This window comes from Cyrtonyx montezumae, unplaced genomic scaffold, assembly GCF_038088225.1.
Source record: "Cyrtonyx montezumae isolate F1298 unplaced genomic scaffold, pur_monq_1.0 scaffold_3, whole genome shotgun sequence".
NCBI lineage: Eukaryota > Metazoa > Chordata > Aves > Galliformes > Odontophoridae > Cyrtonyx > Cyrtonyx montezumae.
Window position 1 is genome coordinate 81303513 of NW_027072034.1, and position 22610 is coordinate 81326122.

The following is a 22610-nucleotide window of genomic DNA, read 5'->3' on the forward strand; positions in this document are numbered from 1 at the left end:
CTGCCAAAGTTTTCCACAATCTTGCTCATGTGTTTTATAGTACTGCTTTCTTTTTCCCTGTTCATTAACTATTAAAATAAAATATTCACATGACAGATTTTTTGCCTCAGTTTTCCCACAGCAATCATATTTCCTCACCCAAGAGGATGTCAGGAAGCTTCTTTAATTGTTTCTGAAACATTTACAGCTTTTCATGGAAAAGGTAAAGCATCTGTCTCCTAAAGGACAAAAATCATTTCCAAACGGATGAAGCACCTCAGCTCCCCTCTGAAGCACGTATGTATTTTTATTCTTCTCTCAGAGAGAAAGAATATTAGACACAGATGTTGTAATCAGTTCATCAAGTTCACACCTACTAGCTGAAGAACAGAACTTTTGTCTTTCCCCCTTCAGTTGCAGTCTTTAACCTTAAAGCACAGCTTCACTGTTGAAAAACCTCTGGATCTGGTGACAGATCAGAGTGTATCTGAATTAAACAAGTCATCCTACAAGCAACAGGCTTGGTTCCCTTTTGCTTTGCGTTCTCCCCCTCCAGAATATCTCAGTTATGACTGGTCTCTCCAAAGTTCTCTGTGCCTCCCTCTGGTCATCACCTGGAGCACCCCCAGCTCCCTTCCTCCATCCCCAGTGGCAGTGCACGCAGAACACATGCTGAGGAGCACATATGACAACTGCCAGGCCACTTTGTGAGAGCTGTCCACCCTGCCGGCCAGTTGATGCTTGCATGCATCTTGAGTGCATGCTGCAGGTTCTCTTTTAGGGCAGGATAAACTTTTTCCTCTTTATTGTCATAAAACTGGTAGGGATTCGGTCCCCTTGTAGCCTCTGTCCTTCTGTCAAACATGCTTAAAAACAGATAGTTTCAAGTTAACAGAGAAGTCACTACAAAATAAGGTATCTTCTCAGATAAGTGACTTAGTAGTGTAAACACTCCTGTCACTTCATTTGTATTTTTCTGGACTCATGAACTGTTGTTCCGAGTTGTTGCATTCCATAGTGGCTATCCCACGTAAAACAGAAGCCTCCTTACAGCACAGAGAATTTATCTCCTGGCAGCTCACTTATGCTCATCTTACATGAGAGTTGCTTTCACTTTTTTAAAAAACAAAAATTTCTTTTAAAAGCTGAGTGGAGAAGAAATGGAAATTTCCAGAAAGGCTGTAGGATTTCTAAAGAAAAAAGCCTATGGTAAATGCTGTTGATGCTAATGGTTGGAAAACAACAACAGCAATAACAACAAACCACCCCCCCCCCCCCAAAAAAAAAAAAAAAAAACAACCTTGAACTTTAAAACATATCACATACTATGACGGATGGCTGCCACTAATTTAGAGATCATACAGTCTCTTTCCAGAGGATACATTTATTTTCTTTCTTTGTACGTACGTATCAGGATTGTAGCTGCATTTGAGCCCAGGTTAAACTGTTACAATGAAAATGACAGGTTAGGAATGAGCTCCACAGGTGCGCACTGAAAGAGTTCTGTGCTGCAAACTGGAGGCTGATGCTTAGAAGAGATTAGGGACATCTCAGGAGCAGATAAAGAAAAAACAGCAGAAAGCTATGTTCTCACAACAGGAAGCCGTGGGAGGCTTGGGGAGGATAGTGAGACACTGTTTGCTAAGGACTTGAATTAATGTACTCCAGCTCTGTAATGATCAACTCCAGTGTACAAATCCAGACTGAGATCCTCTGAAGGAATGAATTACATCGGTTTACAGACTTGATGCCAAGAAGGTATCATATGAATAGTACTCTGCCTTCATAATACAGGTCCTGAAGTCCTGCCTCCTTCATGCAAACCAGACAAATTGTATATAAAATAAAGATCTACTGGGTTTCACTCATTCTGGATGAGATTTCCTTATCTAATTACAACCCCACAGTGCCCCCACCACAGTATAGACTCCCTGTACAGCAGAGTGCTTCAGTTCCTCACCTATCCCGTGGTTCTTGTGCCAGGCATAGCTTGACAGCTTGTTCTCCTGTCTGCTAAGCATGTTGCTTGCATCCATTGCCCAGAGCATGAGGAAGCCATATCCCTGTTCTGTGCTCAAATATCTCCATGCTCAAAGTCCTTGCAGAAGTAGTGCTCACTGTATTAGCACAAGGCTGTGGATCCTCAGCTGCCATGGAGCTGCTTGCACGCTGACTCCTTGGCTATCCTGGCCCATGACACAAATCATGTAACATTCTTCTGACCCCTCTACAGTGAGACGCCAGTGCACAGGTCTCATGTTTTGAGCCCAAAAGCAAACAGTACATTTGGGGAGCCTTGGACTTATTTCAAAATAGATGATGTCCTTTTTCCAAAAGAAACAGGAACATTAAAGCCTTTGTAATGGAAACAGTGAGACATGGACTTCAGACTGATCAAGCTGAAGCAATCTTCAAGGCAATCGTTTGTCACAAATGAGCAATATTTTCACTTCCCTCCCCATGGCAGACCCCTGTGATATATTTTATTTCCTTTGCAACTGGCATCAACTCATTTTCCAAAGTCAAATACATCTACCTTCCCTACTTCTCTCTCTTGGGACTCTTTTTGAAAGAAAAGGAAAACATCAAGACTAGACTGTGTTGTGGGATTTAACACGTCAAGAGAGAAACAACAAAGAACACAATTACAGGAATGATATATAATACAAAATAAACTTGGAAGAGTGAGAAAAAAACAGCACAGACGAATCATTTGAGCTATAGCAGCAGAGATCCTTGCATAAATTCCCCTATAATTTGCCCCATCACAATTGCTTGGTTTAGGATTCAGCTGTACTCCAATTCACCACCATCTATCATTCAGATTCATAAAACCAATGCTGTTTCGAGCTACGCTGCTGGACCATAAAAAGATTTCTTTCCCCATCTGTCTGCCAGCACAAAAATTCCAGGTAAATCTGCCACATGGTATCACCTCCTCACAGCACTTAGAGCTGTGAGTTGTGCCCAGCCACCATTTTTCCATCTCCCTTGGAGTGCTGTGTTGTGAGGACTGACTCACATCACCGTACCCTTTACTTCTAAGATTACTGAGTAGTTTTAACTTGGTAGTAGCATCCATTTTGTCTACCCAATTTCTGCTTTTCTTGGAATTTCACAAGGTCACATCAACTCTGTGTCACAGGAAAGTATATGCACTGGTACAAGGGGAAAAATCAGTGTCAAAAGAATAAATGACTTCATCAAAGGACAATACTGCTGCCTGGCATTTACTTACATCTCAGATGTCATCACATAATGCTGTCAAAACTCAAGCAGTTTTGGACAGCAGTTCTCATTCTGTCACTGGTATCTCCCTAATAAGGTGTGTTTGTGGCATTTCTCTGAGTTCCTCGCATCACTTATACAACATTCTAAGTACAATCCAAAATGAATCCATTCTTCTGCTGCCTTTCAAAGCTCCCATCTGTCTGTCAATGGCCACCTTTAACCTTCAAGGTTAAAGAAGCTTGCTGGATCTTATGTCAGCTTGAATTTTCTGTTACTCCACAGTGAAGGGTTTGCATAGTAACACAAGCAGTGCTTTAAATATGCAGAAAAGAAGTAACACCTTTGTAATGTAAAGGTGAGCGTTGTAGAGAGAAGGGTCACTCTCTAGTAGCAATGTGCAAAGAAATGCTAAAGCCTCATTACTACTCACAGCTATAGGGAGACCTCCTTCAGCTCAGTGGATAATTGTATGGAACCAAAGGACCAGGACCACGAAAGTAATTTGTCTGAAAATAGGAACAGGAGAGAAATCTTTTCTCTAACAGTTTCATACATTTGCAGTTGGCTATAGTATTCTCTGTTCAACACTCCCACCTTTTACACAAAAGCAGAAAAAATCTCCCCATTACTTCCTTTTCTATCAATTGTTCAGAAAGTTTTCATTTTAACTTTCAAAATGTTTTATAAGCATGACAAGTTGTTTTTCCAACTTTTATAAATTTTGTTCCAACCTGATGACTAACGGAAAAATCTTTTTATGGAAAAATGGTGAATGTGACATAACATATGATTTTGTAACTTTAGGAAAAACTTCTGTAACAGGTAATTTATCTATAATACCTTCTCATACACGGATTAATTGCTTTTTAAAATGTGATTGGAATTACTGTGATTTTTTTTTCTAATAGAGCAAATATTAGTTCCGTTGCGATCTAAAATTTAAATACTTCAATGCCTGGGCAGAAAGGATTGAGTTCATTATTTGCCCTATCCTAATTTCTCATTACTAGCTAAAATTCTGAAATTATCCTCTTGGTTTTCCTCACCTTAATTCTGCCATGAATTAAAAGACCTTATTTTCTAGTACTCATACCAGAAAGTTAGTAGTTAAGATCTCTACCTTTTCCTCCACCAGCAACATAAGAGTCGTTTTGTCATCTTGTATAAACTACTTGCTTCTGCAAGGATAACTATACTGATTTCTAGGGAAAGGTAACACCACTTCAAAGACCTCTGTTATCTCATGATTGTGTCTGTTAAAAGCCACCTGTGACAATGAAGGGCTCCCAGTCCTGCACTATGATACTGATTCAGTATAAGCACACGTCACAGATTTCAGTTGGACAGCTCAAGCTTAAAATCACAAAATTATATCGTCAATAAAGTTGCCGGGCTTTTATTGGTAATAAAGTATTTAGGTTCCTCAGCCATTTTCATTCCGAATTGGGATTTATGGTAGTATGAACAAAAATGGAAATAAACTCTATCTGAAGTTACCAATAGCTCAGAGAAGCCCAGTACTGCCTAAATGTGCAACTTCAAAAGTGCAGACGTATGTCCTTAACCTCTGCTATGCTGGCTATTCTATTTTGATAATCCCGTATTAAACCTGTAAGAAAGTGGGGTGAGGACTAGAAAGAGGCATTGGTAGTGGTGTGACTTTTCCTAGTGACACACAAACGTTTCGCTTGATGCATTAAACTCATTTTGAAACACATTCTGAGTCACTTCACTATCTAGCATTTCAGCAGTAATACACCTTTCCTTTTTTTATCTTTTCCTATAAGAAGTTCTGCTTTTGTGTGGGAAACAGACCTTAAGAGAGTAGTGCAAATTACTCAGCTGTATGATGACCACAAGATTCCAGTGTAGTCTCTACCTTTCAGCACTCTGTTTTAGGCATGAAACTCACCTTCTTAGCAATAGATGGCTACTTTTGGCATTCAAATGCTGTCCCTGCATCCTCTACCATAAATAGATTTTTAAAATGTATATACTTGAACTCTTTGAGTTCATCCTTTCACTGTTTCTCCTTTTTTATTCTTCTCATTTTTATGGGAAATACAATTTCTTTACATTGAAGAATATGAATTGGTAGTTGCAGCTCTTCAGTCAGCCACCTGTTTTTTGAAACCTATGTTATCTCTTGGACAAGCAAGAAGGCACTGAAGTTTGTTTCATCACCTTCATGATGAATATGACCATTTATATCATAGTAAAATGTACCAAGTCAGTCAGAATTTTTACTAAGAAAGAAAGGAAAAAAAAATCAAGTGAACGACAGGAGGTGGCAAGAAGAGAATGGAAAAGGGGTGAACGAACTGAAAGGAATGGGAATAAAACTCACTTGCTTCTAGCCAGAGTCAACTCGAAACGTTCTCCTAGGGACTTCTTAATACATATTTCTATAACGTGCCTCTGTATATCTGCAGAAATAAAAAGATAAAATTTGACAATCCAAACTGGAAAAAGCTTGATCCAGACATTTTAATGTCATTGCTGGTCTTGAATTAGTGCCTGAAATTTATCTCTTTCAAACAAATGAAGACTCTGCGTGCTTTCCTAGGAACAGTCCCAGGCTTCAACTGTGTTTTCCAGGAAGGGTAGACCAATGCCTGATTCATACTTCCACTATATCACAATTGTGCTATTGTTTGGCATCCTCTCATCTCTTCCACGTCAGTTGCAGATGGTCTAGAAGCCACAGAACAGGCTGTACTTCCTTTTGATGTCAGCCATCACCATCTTGTGGAATCCTTCCAGTTTACAATACACAAGGTACAATGATCCTTCCCCACAAATCTCTCTTTTGACTTGAAAAAACTTTTCACAGGATTCTGTAGTTAGCCTTTCCTAATATCAGAGATAAAGAAATAACTTGCGCTGCTTTCATCTCTTAACACATGATGAGTTCACAGCACTCAGCTCAGACACAGGAAACAGAAATTTTGGGGATCACTCAGCACCTCATGCAGACTGGTGCTCCAAAGGAAATTCTTTCAAGAATACTATAAATGCTGATATGTAAGTTAGTGTAATACCATCCCTCCGGATTTTGCTGTCAACCCTGATCACCTTGCCTCAAATATGATGTAAAAGAAACAAAAAGGGTTCAGAGAGTAAAAAGACTCATTAAAACCCCCAAGAGCTTTCCATATGCAAAAAGTTTAGAAAGCTTTGAACTGACAGAGAAAATGAAAAAGACTGAACATACAAGATGTGATATAAATGCAACTGCACGGAGAAAATAAAATAAATCTGACCTCCCAAGAAAAGAGGGGACAATCATTAAAACTAAAAGACAGAACATTAAAACCAATAAAAGGATTATTATTTTTTATCCACATGCTATATAATTAACTTGCAGGACTCTGCACCAAGACATCACAAGGGCCAAGAGGTTCTGAGGGTTTAAAAAGGACTAACTCTTGCCATAATAATAATAACAATAATAAAGGACCATTATAATTATAGAAATAATTGGCATCCTAGTCAATAAACAGAATATCCACAACCGTGGTACAACGAAGTATGAGGACTGAAAACTACCTGTGTTTAAAGACATAAGCCAACTTCAATTTGATACATGCTAAGGAAAGGTTAAATCACTATTACACATCATCAGGAACTTAGCAATTTGCTCTTGAAGGACCAGATATTGGGTTCTGTAATGCTTACTGCATTTCTATAGTGGTGTCTGAAAGCTCATCAGTCAAGTGTTCAGCCTGGATACCCCACACGACAGTGCTGATACAACCAAAATCAAATCTCTGCAAAATAAAATACATTCTTGATCTTCATGGGTACACACTATTTGTATTTACTTGTGGAAAGTGAGAAGGTTTTGGCCATTCCTTCTAATATGCATCATGAAGCGCAGGCAGAAAGGAAGAACAGTTTGTAAGCATGACAAAAAATGCTAACGATACTGCCTTGTTATTTGATGACAAAGACGTGAAAAAGAACCATTTAAGACATAGTATTCTTAACCATCTACAGATCTCCACAGGCTAACAGACTGTTTCACACTACAAAATGAAGTTTGCATGTGCAATGAACAAAAATTGAATTCTCCATGAAGTTGAGCCAATCCACAGGTAGCCAAAAGAACCTGCTGTCCTACGGATTTCTGTCCATGTGGGGTCTCTGATGCGTAATTTCAGGTAGAATTGTGAGGCAGCCTTTCCATCAGTGGTGTCATTAAAAGAGTTTTTCTCCTTTAAAGAGCTGCCCACTTTCAAAAAACATGTAGAAGTTTTGGTATCTTGGACACTTTCACCCATCAAAATTTGGCTGAAAGTGGCTATATTCAAAAACTGAAAGGAATCAGAGACAGGTACGCTAACAGAGGAGTTCCCAGAACTCTCATGTCCTTGGGGAGCCATACCTAGGGAAGACATATGGATTCAGGCAGTCTGAGAGTTACTTTGGAAAAGTTCTGTCCCTGCACAATATCCCAAGCACTCCTTTATGGAAATCAAACCATACCAAAATGCAAGCACATAGAGGCATGTTTCTGCCCACACTCAATTGCTGTATAGATTTTTTTTAAAGTAGAGTCACTTCTAGAAAAGTCAGAACCCGATTGAACTTAATAAAATTGGACTCCTAAAAGCATGTTTTGTTTTCATGTACATCGGCATATCCAAGCTGACACAAAAGCATACACTACAACCTAGAAGACTATCTTCACTTCCCTAACTTTCAGACAAAATATAGCTGTGAAACCAAAATATCCACTCCTTGGAAACAAAAAAGCTGTCCTTTGCCCATAAGCAATGGTCAATCTAAAGCTTCAGAAGAAATATATGCAGTAACACGCAGCCTTACCTGCACAAGCCTGTAATACCAGCCTTTGAGGGTTTTTTTGCATCTACTCTGCAACGATGCATTTTTAAAAATACAGTTCTACCGCTCAGGAATGCCAAGAATTTAGGAAGAGAGCCACAGCTTAAGAGAGCAATTATTTGCCAGTAAATACTCAATTTGCTTGTCCTGTGATTTTTCTTCTCCTAACTCACCCTCTTCATAATCCGTTTCTTGCTGCGTCATGAGCACAAGAAGTCTTTTCTTCATACCATAACACTTCAGTTAGCTATTTTGTTAGCATTAATTAAGAATTCCCTCTTCTGGTCATTTTCTATACTCTTACAAACAGCACCTTGAGCCCCGGACATTAGAAGGCAGTGAGTCAGTGTGTGGGATTCAGCCACCGTTTATAAACACCTTCAACCACATTCACCCGGTTTACAATATTCAGGACATCTCAGCTGAATTACTGCTTTGTGTCCAGTTTGTATTCAGATGGGGGCCATATGTTCCTTCATGTATTAGAGCAGAGCTCATTAGCACTGCTGCAGTCAAGCCATAGCAAACATTTTTTTCTATCTTGCCTCCATTTTAACCTGATTAAAAACATTTTCTCCAGGGTAGATTTCTGGAAAAGAACTACTCAAGTCAAATGTACTGTTAAAATGGATATGTGTAAATTTAAAATTACTTTTAAAATTAGAAGTTGCTTTTGCTGCAGAAGAACTCAGCTGCTCTTTAGGATTAAACTAATTACTAAAAGCACCTTTTAAAAGCATGGAAAAGCCTTCACAAAAACCGTTACGGTAACCACAAGAGCTAAATATTCGGTGAGCTCCAAGACCTAGAAAAATTCACTGTTCAATCTCTCAAGGATTTAGGCACATAACCTACCCTTAAAGAGGTACGCATCTGTGCAGGCAGCAACATACAACTAGATTAACACCTTGCAATAATGGGGAGAGTGGGTGTAGTTAAAAATCTGGATGTGCAAATTGTATTTCCTAAGAAATTTTGTGTAGGCAAGCCCCATTCTGCTCAATCAATAGTAGGATGAGAAATACTATATTTGGCAAAAAATTAATAAAATACAGAAGGAGTGACTTGAATCAACCATATTGATTGCTAAATGAAAATCCAGGTTCTGAAATACAAAACAAGAACACGCTTTTAGGGAGCAGCAGGAAAAAAAAATGACCCACTTGGGACTAAGTGGCATGAGAAAGATTCCATTTAAATCCATTTTAAGATAGAAATGGATCACCTTTCAAAGTCAGTTTGGGTCTGGTTACTTCTTACATGAGTGAAAACAACTGGTGGGCCAAAGACTGACGGTTAACATCTTGTCATGGACACTTTACAGCATTTAGAATTGCCATGAGCATTTTAATATGATGCCGTGATATTGTAGAAAAACATTTTCCACATATTCTAACCATAGGATGATAGAATGCAACAATAATTTCTTGCATACAAACACGCTCTCTAAAATATCACATTCAGAGCATGAACAGCACCAGAGTTATCAAACATTCTTAATAAAATGTATTTATTTTGTGTGTATACTGCATTTGTTTTGTGTGTATCCTATGTATCAGATGCTAAAATGCAACAAGTGAATAACGTGCTTCAGCAATCTAGACATGTCTGAGGCTATTGTACACACATCTCAAAGTGCTATATGCCCAAATTGATTGTTATTTCACATCAGAAATTATTTAACTTTCCTCTCCAAACCCACCTGCCTAACTGTAACGTGACAGAGGGAGATTTTTGAGCTGTGAGACCCATCTTCTGCATACAAGGCAGCATTTAACAAAAGTGAAATAGGATGACAGAACAAATAGCACATGAAAGGTAAAAAATAAACATATACACACACAACACTAAAATCACACTTCTCTGTTCTTCCCTAATCCTGACTTTCCTGGGAAAATTAGAGAAACGAGACATAAAATACACCTGATGGTTAATACACCTAGGGGAGAACTTCTAGGCGTCTAATTAGGACCCATCACTTATCCACAGACATAAAAAAAAAAAGACAGATATCCCTGGTTTCAATAAGTAACAGTGGACCTGTGCTCCAATGGGGAAGTCTTGGAAAGTACATTCAACTTTGGTCCAACAGAGTTACATACTAACTGCGTGCAAGACAAATGGATGGTCTTCCCCTAGGCTTTAACTTAAAATGACAAACAAAGTAGTTCAGAATTACATCTGGCTATTGTCTAGTATACATTATGTATAATTTAAAGAGAGCAGAAAAGAGTAGATGAGTCTTAGGAGGTATTTTTGAGTCATTTTTTTTTCAATATTTATATGAGTATCTGAAAATGAAACTTTAAATCAACTTTAAACAAAATGAAAGTACATTAGAGGAAATGAAAATACATTGATGAAAATGAAAGTGACAAGCAGAATTCTGTTCAGGCTTAGAAGTGAGAAAATAAAAAGTATGAAGAAAAATAAATTTGACTTTTTTTAAACAACTGTAAGCAATCAGAGTTCACTGTAATATTCCGTAATAAATAATTCTTTCTGAAAAAAAAAAAAAAAAAAAGGTTAAGGGTTTCCTAATTTTTGTTGTCTTAAAGTATGTATTTTCACATTAATATACTAATTTGTCTCTGCACAGCAGAGCTTTTGAAAGGAGAGCTGACACACTTAATAGGGACAACTGGGTTAAATGGGAATTTACTGGATCAAGTCAGAACATAACAAATTCTTACTTATCCAGTGTAATTAATGTAAAATTATACTCTTCTCAACAGGGACTGCATGGTAAAAGGGATATCTGGTTTGCTTCGGAGGTGCCCCCATTAACTGGATTTTTGAAGGCTCAAAGCAATCAGCTAGCAGAGCCAGACATTGTCCTCAGGTAACCTTGTGCAGTTGCCTTGAGTGCAAAACGCTGTCACTTCTCAGACTTCACACACTGTGATCTGCTTCCTTCCTTCACAGCCGTCCCCCGGGGGAGACGACAGTGGATCACGGCCGGCCCTCCTCACTGCCTGGCATCGTGCTTCAGCAGCGGGGCTCCGGGCGGCCCTGCCTCTGAACGGGTGCTTTTGGGCAAGAAACCGTTCCCAGATTTGGAAGGGACAGAGAAATGGATACGCGATCACTGTAACTTTTTAAGCGCACTTTTGGTTTTCTCCCTGGTAGTCGCTCCTATTTGCTTTCAGTTTCAAAGGTACTTTAATTTTCAGAAACTAGACAGACTCTCTGGTGGCTTCTTGCAAGAAACATTTCTCTCGGCATGCCTTGACGCTTTCTGGGGGGGCCGCAAAGGCCGGTGGTACTATCACCTCCAACCCATCTCCTCACAGCCCTGGCTCGCAGCACTACACACAATGGGTTGCTGCCAATGCCAGCTACAGCTAAGCACTTCTAGCTGCTACAAAAGAGTAGAACAGAACTCAAAACAGGAAAGTTAGAGGAAAAGATAAATGCATCCAGCAAATGCCACCCATGTTTAGGCATGATAAGCGAGTAACAAAGGATTCAGCGGGTCCAGTAGAGTTCGAATGCAGGTTCTGGATGCTATGCCTTTATCCAGTAAATTCCTATTGAAATCCACAGGCCAGCTGCTGACCCTGACACAAACATGAGCTCCTTCTGTTGAAATCCACTACTACCAACAGCAAATTTACCAAGGTGGGCCCATCAGCAGGCTAGTGTGAGGAGGGAGATCTTCAGGAGGGCTTTCAGCTGCCTACACTGCCTGTTACCAAGTGGCAAAGGAATCTGGGGCCCTAGCGAAGCAGTTGCATATGTGAACTGACTGTCTACAAGAAACCTGCATGCACTCGACTGTTCTGGGGAGGTTTCCCATTTACCTGTGCTTAAAGTTGCTGGAGAAGAGCTGGCTAGGTGTTTGGTAAAAGATTCTGAAAGGATTATAACCAACTGTCCAGGTGTGCAATTTATGTTACTGATGTACAATTCCAGCTCTGATCTTCTCTTTTTTCTTTCTTTTTTTTTTTTACATCTTTACTTACATCTCGTGCATTGTGCTTATTTTTCAGCTCAGGTTTAAAAATCCACCAGGAAAAGAAAAATGTAATACATTATCCTATCAGACTAATAACACAGCTTACATGCCCTTTAAATCAGAACTGCTTTCCCCCAGCAAATGGCGGATAAAGTTGTTCTAGACTGCAGCAGATGGAACTGGAAACCTTTTCTTCCTGTTTATATCTGGGGCACATATGATCAGCCTATGTGGATAAGGCTCCAGCAAAACATTTCAAAAAGAAATGTATCAGGAACATGAACATTTGCAGAGAATAAATAATGGAAAAATCCTACATTAGAGCTCTAAATCAACTTCTTCCTCCCTGCAAAGGGGATCCAAAGTCAGGTTGGAAAAGATCACTCTCAAGCATAAGAGCAGCATGCAGAAAACTCTTGAATGTCAACACCCCTATTCAACAGCTGGGGAAACACTGAAGGGAGAAGGAAGAAGAAAATGTTTCCTGAAGCAGCCATTGACAGGGTAAGCTCAGGAATGAGCACAGATATCTCATGTGAGTGCCTTTAAGCATGGTAGATCTCCAGAGCACTGGAGAAAAACATACTCAAGGCACAGGATGGGAACCTGACTAACACATGCATTTTCTGATGCTTATTACCAATTTCCAAGAGCAGGTTTATCTTCAAAGGACCTACGCAGTAAGGAAATAGCATCCCCCTGCTTTTTGCAGCTGGGAAACACAGGCACAGACCTATTGACTTTTCTGAGGTTACGGAGCCAGAAACGAGAAAAGAACCAGGTTTCTCTTGCTCTGCTGATCAGAGCCTTTAAAACACCAAGCAATCCTCCCTCCAGCTCCAAGGCCACAGAGACTGCCACTTAGTACTTTCAGAGGGCATAATCTGGACATAAGTGAGGATCTGCAAGACAGGATGAAAAAAAAAAAGCAAAAAAATCAACACAGCTCTTGTTTGATCTTCACAGGAAACCTTAGCCCTGAAGTAACCTTGAGGTAACAGGAATAATGAAAAACATGATTTCTACTTGTGAGTTTAACACACAAGGTTTGAGGGTCATCAAAGCGATTTTGTCTCTCAAGTGAGAAAGGGTGTTTTTTACAGCATACTTTCAGTAGTGGTCTTAAAATCTCTCTATGAAGATGAATACAAGCAGTTTGTTTATTAGGTTAGAAATTAAAGAGGAAAAAAAAGATCCTTGGCTTAATTACTCTTAACATTTTATTCACTTAATCAGAAGAAAGAAAAAAATTAGCTTGACTTTTTTGACAGCAAAGTCAAACCAACTGGAAAATTCACCTCCCACAAGAACGTTGAAAGAGAAAACTCTGGATAACAACATGTTAGTGAAATGCTTTCAAATGCAGACACAGCTGTACTGTAATGCAATCTTATATTCTCTTTGACCTGCCATCCTGCATTCTGTGTCTCCCATCCAATATACAGGGAAAACTGTTGGATTCAAGTATTGTTTTTCATCTTCTCCTCTCCCTTAGGAAAGGGCACCACAAAGGACACAGACACACAAAATCAGGTCCCTGTAAATTTACTTTGCAGACTACCTACTTGCATAAAAATATGAAAGGAGTTAACAGTAAGGGTCAAAGAGTATTGACTATTTATGGGACATTACTTTGTTTCCTTCCTTAATGAATGCTGCTAAAACAAATGAGAACTCTTAAATTCAATTCAGAAACAGGAATTACTGGGGATTGCTGATAGTTTTTTTCCAATTATTGGAGTCAGCAGCAATGCTGGGAATGGATCAGAGCTGCCAGGCTCTCATTTTGTCTCTCTGCCTCTGCTCCAGGGCCACAGATCTTCTCCAGCTCCTGGGAAATGGTGACTTTTATATCTAGAGATCAAAGGGGCAGTATTTATTCTCTGAGGACATAAAGTCCTAAAACTAGCAAAAACTAAATGTTCTTAAGTTGTTCACTGTAGGGAACTTGGAAAAGAAACTTTGTTTTGCACCATTTATAGTGCTCTGCAACCAAAAAATTTTAGAGAATGCAGAAAGATGCATACTTACATTTAGGTTTGAAATGACTGTTCCAGGCCTCATCCTAACATAATATTTTACAGGCAAATAATAAAATGGATATAGATGATCTTTCATAACAAGCTTCCAGCTTTATTTGGTTCTATTTAATGATGTATTTTGCTGAGGCTGACTACATTCTCTCTGGTTGCTTAGACAGTGGGTTTCATGCATTCTTGCATATATTTTGAACTTTTGATCATTTTCCAAAAATTCAGTGCTAGTATCCTAGGCAGCCATCACTGGGTAGTGATATGGGTCATTCTAGTTCAGAGTAAAAAGGAGATGAGTGTGACTGATCCTTTTTCTCAAGGCCAAATCTCATAACAAATCATCTGGAAAACTGCCAATGACTTCAATGAGACCAGAAATTGTCCCTACTGTTATCTAAAAAAATTCATCTTCCTTATGAGAAAAGCAAGGTGCAAATTCTCTAGTCAGACTAGATTCATTCTCCTACAGACCAAGAGCAGGAGAATCAGATGGAAGAACAAAGAAAAGGACAGCAGTCTTTACTGTTGTCTGTATGTTACTGCTCATTGAATTCCAAAATGGAAGGGAAATGTGAATAGCATTGCATCAGTTTTTTTCTGAGAAGTGGTGGAAATGTTACTTAAAAGAATAATAATAAGTGCAATTTAGAACACTTTTTGCTTATTTATTGAATTATATAATACAGAGCTGTTTCTGTCTTAATCCTTTAGACTTTGTTCCCAGCAGAGAGTGAATGGAAAAAAATGGTGCTGGAACATATACTACTTAGGAAGTACATTTTGCCAGAAAATAAAAGGATAAAGGAAAAAAACACCAAAATTCTGCTCTGTTTTTATGCCTATGCTTAGAAAACAAAGATCAGTACATCTGTATGTCTGCATGTATGTATACTGGATTTACTGGAATAGCAAAATGGAAAATAAGTTGATCTTAAAATAATCAAGAATCAAGGATTTGATTCTCTGACTTGAATAGTGTTGCAGGGACTTGGACTGTGACGGATACTGGCATATTGTCTTGCTGTGAATGAGAGCACTACTCTGAAGCATCTCGGTTCCTAAACAGCAAAACACACTACTCACGAGGCACATCTGAAGACTTGGGATTTGATGTGTTATTGTTGACCTCTTGCTTTCCAGTGTGCATTGCTTACCCTGTCAAATGCCTGGCCTGTTATTGACCTTTAATTTCACAATAGGTTCATGTTGACAAATCACTTTGAAATGAGATCAACGTGGATACGTAACTCCTGCTATGATGGAAACAGAAAGGAGTTTTCAAAAGCTGGTGAGCATAGGTGATAAGCAGAAGTCATTATGTATAAGGGGAGCTGTACATTCAACTGTTTGCATGTTGGGCTGTCATCTCCAAGTACTGTATAATAATGCTATAGCACTTTTTTTTTTTTTTTTCCTGAAAGCCTATTACTATTTTGGGGGTTTGTTTATTTTTTGCTTTTTTTTTTTTTAAGTAGTCCCATACTGTCACTCCAATTCTGTTAGGCTGCCACCTCTAAGATGAAAGACAGAAGCAGGAATACAAGTGGGACACAGTACTAAACAACCAGGGGGTAAATGGGATTTTTGGTTACTCTTAAACACTATCGATCTTTCCTATTGCCACAGATCTCTTATAGGAACAAAGAAGAGATTTAGGAACTCAATTTCAGGGTGGATTATATGATAATCAATTTATGTTTCAGTGGAAATAAAAGACAGAAGGCAGAGGGAGTTTGAGATGACTGCCCATAACTAAGAAATTTCAGTCTTCAGCTTCATACCCTTAAGAAACCCCTCTAGCAAAGTTTCCTTTTTTCATCGCTCTTTATGTTATGGGGGTAAACGCTTAAAGTGATAATTTAAGTGCAGAATGTTTGTATTAAACACAGGCCTCCTGCTCTCTAGTTTCTATAATTTACAACAAAGAGTTTATTAAACACAACTCTTTCTGTCTGACATTCAAATCCATCTCTGCAACACACTCTCTTCTGGATTTGCGCCACCGAATGAAATGCTATGGAAAAACAAAATAAACCAAAACCCTGCTGTGGAAACAGGACAAATCTAGTTTCACATCCCCTGCAGAGAGAGAAACAAGACGGAAGTAAAAAGCACCAAATGGAGCTCATAAAGCTTCACTCTGATCTCAGCCTCCACGTTCTGGCAGAAAGCACCACCTAAGAGATGTGCTTTGCTTCAACTGACAACAGCCTCTGATTACAGTGCGAGCACAAAAATATATTGTCTGTGAACAATTACCCTGAGTAAACTCTGAATAAGGGAAATCTGATGACAGAAGAAGTGGAAATGTGGTGGGAGGTGGGCTGATCAGCCCCCTTCCTTGCCAGGGCCTTATCTCACGCGCCAGCCATCTGTAGTAGCTGGGCCTGCTACCACAGCTCGTGGCCGCCTCACAACCTCCCTGCTGCAGCCTGCCTGCCTCTCGCGGCGCGGACAGGTGGGAATCATTGTGCCCATCACAAGCCTGCCACCACAGGGGGAAGCTGCTGTGGCTCTGTGACAAAACCAGATCCTTTCCACAGGACATATGCACCAATTCATGCTTGCATTCTTTGTAGCACTCTGTATAACCGCATATAGGAAGGAATGGCCCTCGCCGACAGGTGCTGCATAGAGTTAAAGCAACTGGTGTTCACTAATTCTTTCCATACGCATGCACAAAGAAAAGTAACGTTATTTGTTTGGAAGTCACTGCCCACAGCAGGAACATATTCCAAACATTTTGAACCTAACATGACATACCTAGAAAGACGTACACCTGAGTACTGTCTTCCCAGTCTTTCTTTTGTCACATCTTTGAAGGCAGCCAACAACTCAAAGAGAAAAGGGCTGTAACCATGGGGCAGAAGTTCTTTTGAGAAGAGAGTTACCTTCACACAGCATCCTCAGGTATTTACATACATACATACACAGACGGAAAAGTAAAAGCAAAAATCCAGACACATCAAGGCCACCTTGGGATCAACCAAGCTGTCATCTTACAGGTAAAACTGCTCTTAAATTCAGGTAGGAAACAGCTCTTCTGCAAGAATCCTTTGCCCAAATGTGGGAGATCTTTTAACACAATGTATTGGAAATCCTTGCCATGGTACCCAGAAGATCACGTCCACTTCTGTAACACTGAGCTTAATTAATTGACGTACTTAGCACTTTCCATACATTCCTTGTTGGGCTTCTACAGGAAGAACATACTTGAATCTCATGTCATAGGATCGCATCTGTTTTAGACTCTAGTCCTCTATTCCACTAAAATGACAGCGATCTGCTGTGATTTTTTTTTCTGTTGCTAATTAATTCATTTGAGACTATTCCTTAAATTTTCATTTTAATGCATTTTTGTGTGAGGGTATTATTAATCACTTCTAAAGTTGTTTGCAACTGTCACAGATCAGAAGTCTTTACTAACACATATATATATACATTGTTTATTTTGATGTATGTTTATGTATGCATGTATATGTATGCATGTAAATACTCAAAAAAAAAAAAAAAAGATAACCACCCACAAAAAAAAAAAAAAAACAGCTTTCTAAATGCATCCTTCTCCCTCCTCCCTTCTCCATTCTGAACAGGTTCCTGCTATCAACTGCTGGAGTGTGCTCACTCTACACCTAGAGCTATAATTATTTTGCTTTAATTTTACAAAACCTTTTGTTCCATTCCCACGAGCCCACCTGATCCTTATATTACACTTGCTCTATTAAAACACTCATGCAGAACAAAGCACAGTTGTACTGATTCATAAGTAACTCGCCCCCCAACCCCCTTCTCTTTTTCCTTCTACTAGGCTTATACCTCTGGCTGTAGTTTCATGACACTGTTTGTAATGCCAGTCCACAGTACCACTTTTGCCTTTTTTCTCCTATTTCTTTTAAACCATTTTTTTTAATGAGCTTAGGGTCAAATTACACTATTGTGTGCAGTTGTTTTGAATTGATGTTACTCTCAGTCATTCTATCTTATGCTCTTTGGCACAACAGAAATGGTGAAGAGGATGTTATGGAATTTATTTGCTGTAATAGGACTCTAGGATTATTTTTTTTAATTATTATTATTCATACAGTACAAGCAACAAGGATAGCCCCACATTTTTCTGAAGCAAGAAGAAGACCATTTTTAGCCCAGATTCTGACATCAGCATACCCTATATGATGGAAAAGGGTATAAAAGCTTTGGTGAAGATGAATTCTATTACCTGACTACGGCCTGCATAAACCACCAGGCTTTACAAAAGACTAAAAGTACTGACAACACTTGCAATAGGATCCTCACAGAGGTAGTGGGCATTTCAGGTAGAGGAAAAAAAATAATCTGTCATAAATTATTGCTGAAATATAGGACAGAGTACAGCTCATCAGTAAAGAAGGGAACAATAGAAAGGGCTTTTTCATCTATTTGTCCTGTACAACAACAACTTCGAGCTGAAACAGCCTTTATTTTCTGATTTATAAAGCACCAAGCACATTGCTAGGACTAAGCAATGAACAGATAGTCATCAGCCAGAACAGTGATAAGTCGGTGCATATGAAGAAAGCACTGCCTCTTGCTACTAACACTGAGTTCTCACTAACCAACCTTTCAAGATGCAGAGCAGGACATCTGGCAGTGCCCTGCTGAACAAGAAAGCTGGTAGATGACTACAGGAAAACCAACCAGGTGAAGGTGTGAGAGAAGGCAAGAATAGGAAGGGAAGTGGTGTGTGCCTTTTATATGACATGTCTAACAATGGTGAATAATGATGATTTATAGAAGTGAAAGAGAATAACAGAGAAGAAAGTAAATGTGGCAAGGCACAGAACAAACACGGCTGTAAGGGGTTCTCAAATAAAAGTTGCAATTTACCAAAGAATAACCGTTCTGCACATTTTATGTAGCATGTCAAATCTATCAGATATTCTCTTATTAAATCATCATTCTACAGCAACAATCATTCTCTCAATCAATCCCCCGTGTTGTTAACTCATAGTAATGACTAACTTGGCAGGAACTGATGTTTACGTATATTTTAATGTCCTGATAACTGCTCTGTATTTTTTGGAAGGTAAATTTCCTTTACATTTTGTCTTTTGCTTTTTAACCTATTTTTAAAAGTTGGACGCATTCATTTGGAAAATAAAATTTTGTAACATACACACACAGATTGTATTAGCTCAGGAAATTGGCAGCGGGATAAGAACAAAGCAGTTCACCTCCCGATTGCTGATTCAAATCTAGCCCAAGTGAGATAGTCACAGAAGCTATAAAACTCCCATGGTGGCTTTGTGATTTGAGATTATTTTTTTATGAATCTCAATACACTTTAGGCCAAGAACCAGCATCACAAACTCACTGCCTCAATAAGCGTTAACTAGCATTGCTGCATGTAGTAATGTAGGAGATGCCAAAAAACTAAACTGGTCCATGAGAAAGAGCTCTCATCTTATTGCATAAACTTACCATTAAAATACAGGGATGATACGTATGAAAGTGAAGCACTAAGTGTGAAATACAACTCTCTTATCAAACAGAAAACAAAATAATTCACCTGTAGTCACATCATCTAAAAGTTGTACCATTTACCTGAAATGTGAACTGTTTTTCCAAGAGTTCACAGAATCACAGAATGGCCTAGGTTGAAAAGAATCTCAGAGACAATCGAGTTTCAGCCCCCCCGATACGGATAAGGCTGCCAACCACTAGATCAGGCTGCCCAGAGACACATCCAGCCTTGCCTTGAATGCCTTCAGGGATGGGGCATACACAACCTCCCTGGAAAACCTGTTCCAAGTGTGTCACGACTCTCTGAATGAAAAACTTCCTCCTAACATCCAACCTAAATCTCCCCCGACTACATTTAAAACCATTCCCCCTCATCCCATCACTATCAAACCACGTAAACAGTCGTTCCCCCCTCCTGTTCAGGAGTCCTAAATTTTCATCAAACCTTCTGGTTTGATAGTAAGTCCCTGAATCATTTAAGAGGCAAGAGCAGATAACACAAATGCTTTCTATCACAGGTACTGAGAAAGATGCAGATGAACCCTATGCATTTCTTATCCCTTAACATAAAAGGGGGTACAGATAAAACTGCAAGCTTTGGTTATTCTTTGGTCTACTTCTCCTGCCTAGATGGGAGGAACAATTGAGGCATTTAATTTTGCAGAACACTAACTCTAAGGAGGGCTGTGTTGCACATTTTATTTTATTATGGACATGACCGGTTAACTGATGATTAGGAAAGCTGTCGCACTAAACAAAAATCCTACTTCAGCCAACAAATCAGTGATGCTCAGGCATATTCCCCATGGCACCTTCTTCTAGGGAGGATAAATCATCAGTGTCCCTCAGGAACTATTTACTCCAGTTTTCCTCCCTTAGATATGTTTGCTAACCTGAGGGGCTAAAGGTCTCAGGACTCAAGAGTAGATTTAAGATTTCCTACCATCTGTGCTGAAGTGTAGCCAATGCAAATTCTACCTTCAGATCTGCACTCCAGTGCCTCCCTGTTATGTTTTATTTCACACTTATGATCTTTATTCCTTAGAAACGGGAAAAATGCACAGTTGATGAGACATGTTTGTATGCAGTTTGAAATCATTCCTTCAGTGGATGTTGCTTGGACATGCATTTTATGCAAAGGGAAGTAAGATGAGGAACAGAACTGCATTTTAAATGGGCAATTATTCCTCATGCTACACAGGGATTCAGGAAGGCAAGTAGTTCTGTTCAGTGTTTTCAGCGACATTCTCAGACACTACATGAAATAACAGATGAGAAGTTGAGACATTTTCCTCTTCCTTTGCTTTGTATTCATTTTTAATAACATAACAAACGCGGGTTTGATGGTCTTTTTCCACAATCATAAAATATGTAAAAAGTAAGTAGCCGAAGTTTTATAAGGATACCTGTGAATACATAAACATACAACTTGCTAATGCTTCCATCACAGGAGTTCTAGTAAAATGAATGAAAGAATTCTAAAGGTACCTAAATACAGAGAATAAGTACAGTTAAATTCAGGATAAACTGGAAGAAATAGAAACAACAGCCAATAGTGCTATTAAGAACTTGGGGGAAAAAAGCACATCTTCTATATGAATTTGAACTTAAGATCTGACATAGAAAGAGATTATTTTACTTAGAAGATATAAGGTTAACAATGCTGATTCACAGCAGAGAATTCATATACACACTGCATCTTTTTAAACCTACAGAAGCTGTTTGAAGCCTGTTTTGGGAAGTCTTCAGAGTGAATCAACTTGCCAAGGAAACCTGTGTGTCTGTGGAAGACATCATTTGAAGACACAAATAACAAGATGGCTAAATCTACTGAAGCAAGAAAACAGTACTTCAGCCAAGCAGATAGGGTTTCACCAAAAATATAAAACAACCCCACTCTCAGAATACCCAGTAGACCATTTCAGCTCTCATTTAAGATAAGTTTTATGGGTACTAACTACGCTTTGAAAACCTCTTGTGAACTTGCTGGTTTTGGGAAAGTAAATAATACCAGTGATCAAGAGAACTCAAAATGTAAAGTATGCTTCAAAGTGCCATGCCACTTGCAAGAAAAAAGGTAGTACTTGAAAAGCACAGAAGTAGCAGCTCTGCACATCTCTTACATTCAACTACTACACAATGTTATGCTGTCCATCTAAAGTCTGAAGAGCAAATCTGGGCTCTCCTGAGTGAACCTCTGTGGAAGTTGAGATCCTTTCCAAGAGCTGTTTTAACTTGTTAAATAACTAACACATTGGGCTTATAAGTGCTGGGATATGACTGTTAACTTCAGTGACTACACCCATGTTGAATCTCGTCATTGTTTTGTGCAGCAAGTGACCCATCAGCCTTGAGAGTCTGCCAAGAGTCATAGAACACAGGTGTTAACCATGACAAGGTGTTTATCAGCATGGTTGGAAGCAGTGAGGAAAAAAATTAATATATTTCCTATGAGAGGAGGTCTCAGATGAGGAAACAGTACTCAAAAACAAGATGCCAGCATGTACAGATCCCAGACTCAGCACTGATAAGGTTTCTAAATCTAGATCTGGATTTGAATTTTACAATCAGTTCAAAAGGTTCTAATTTGTTTCTCAATCTGCACAGAGAGCAGAAGAAGTCCACTTAAACACATAAAAGGAGACAATAGTAAACTTTTGAAAAAACATTATAGAGAATAATTGTGCTCTGGAGGATTTATTTATTTACTAACATAAACAGTACACACTGAGATAACATCTGGCGATGTTTACTACAATGAAACCCAATCAATACTTCAGTCTACTACAATATCTGTCCGCAAAACAGTCATTCCTCCTGGCACTCACAACAAATACTCAGCTATCTATTCTAGTAGCTTTTGTCAGCAAAAAGAGAGGTGATCACCTTAATTCTGTTTGAAACCCAGAAGAATACAGAAAATCAGATGTGCCTGGATAAAAAAAAAATATGGTGGAAAACCAGAGAGAGATGCAGCTTGTAACATGGCAAAATTCATCCTTACAGCAGATGTATCCGCTTTAAAAATGCAACAGATCCCTAATATTTTCTTTTTTTAAATG

General features: G+C 38.9%; 1 long non-coding RNA gene across 1 annotated transcript in view; it reads right to left on the reverse strand.

Annotated features, from left to right (window-relative positions):
- The window catches only part of LOC136052176 (uncharacterized), a 414011-nt gene that overhangs the window by 244471 nt on the left and 146930 nt on the right, over window positions 1–22610 (reverse strand). Inside the window, exon 5 of the long non-coding RNA XR_010622523.1 lies at window positions 5558–5636. This is a non-coding gene — a long non-coding RNA (uncharacterized LOC136052176). The remainder of the gene's footprint in view (window positions 1–5557; window positions 5637–22610) is intronic.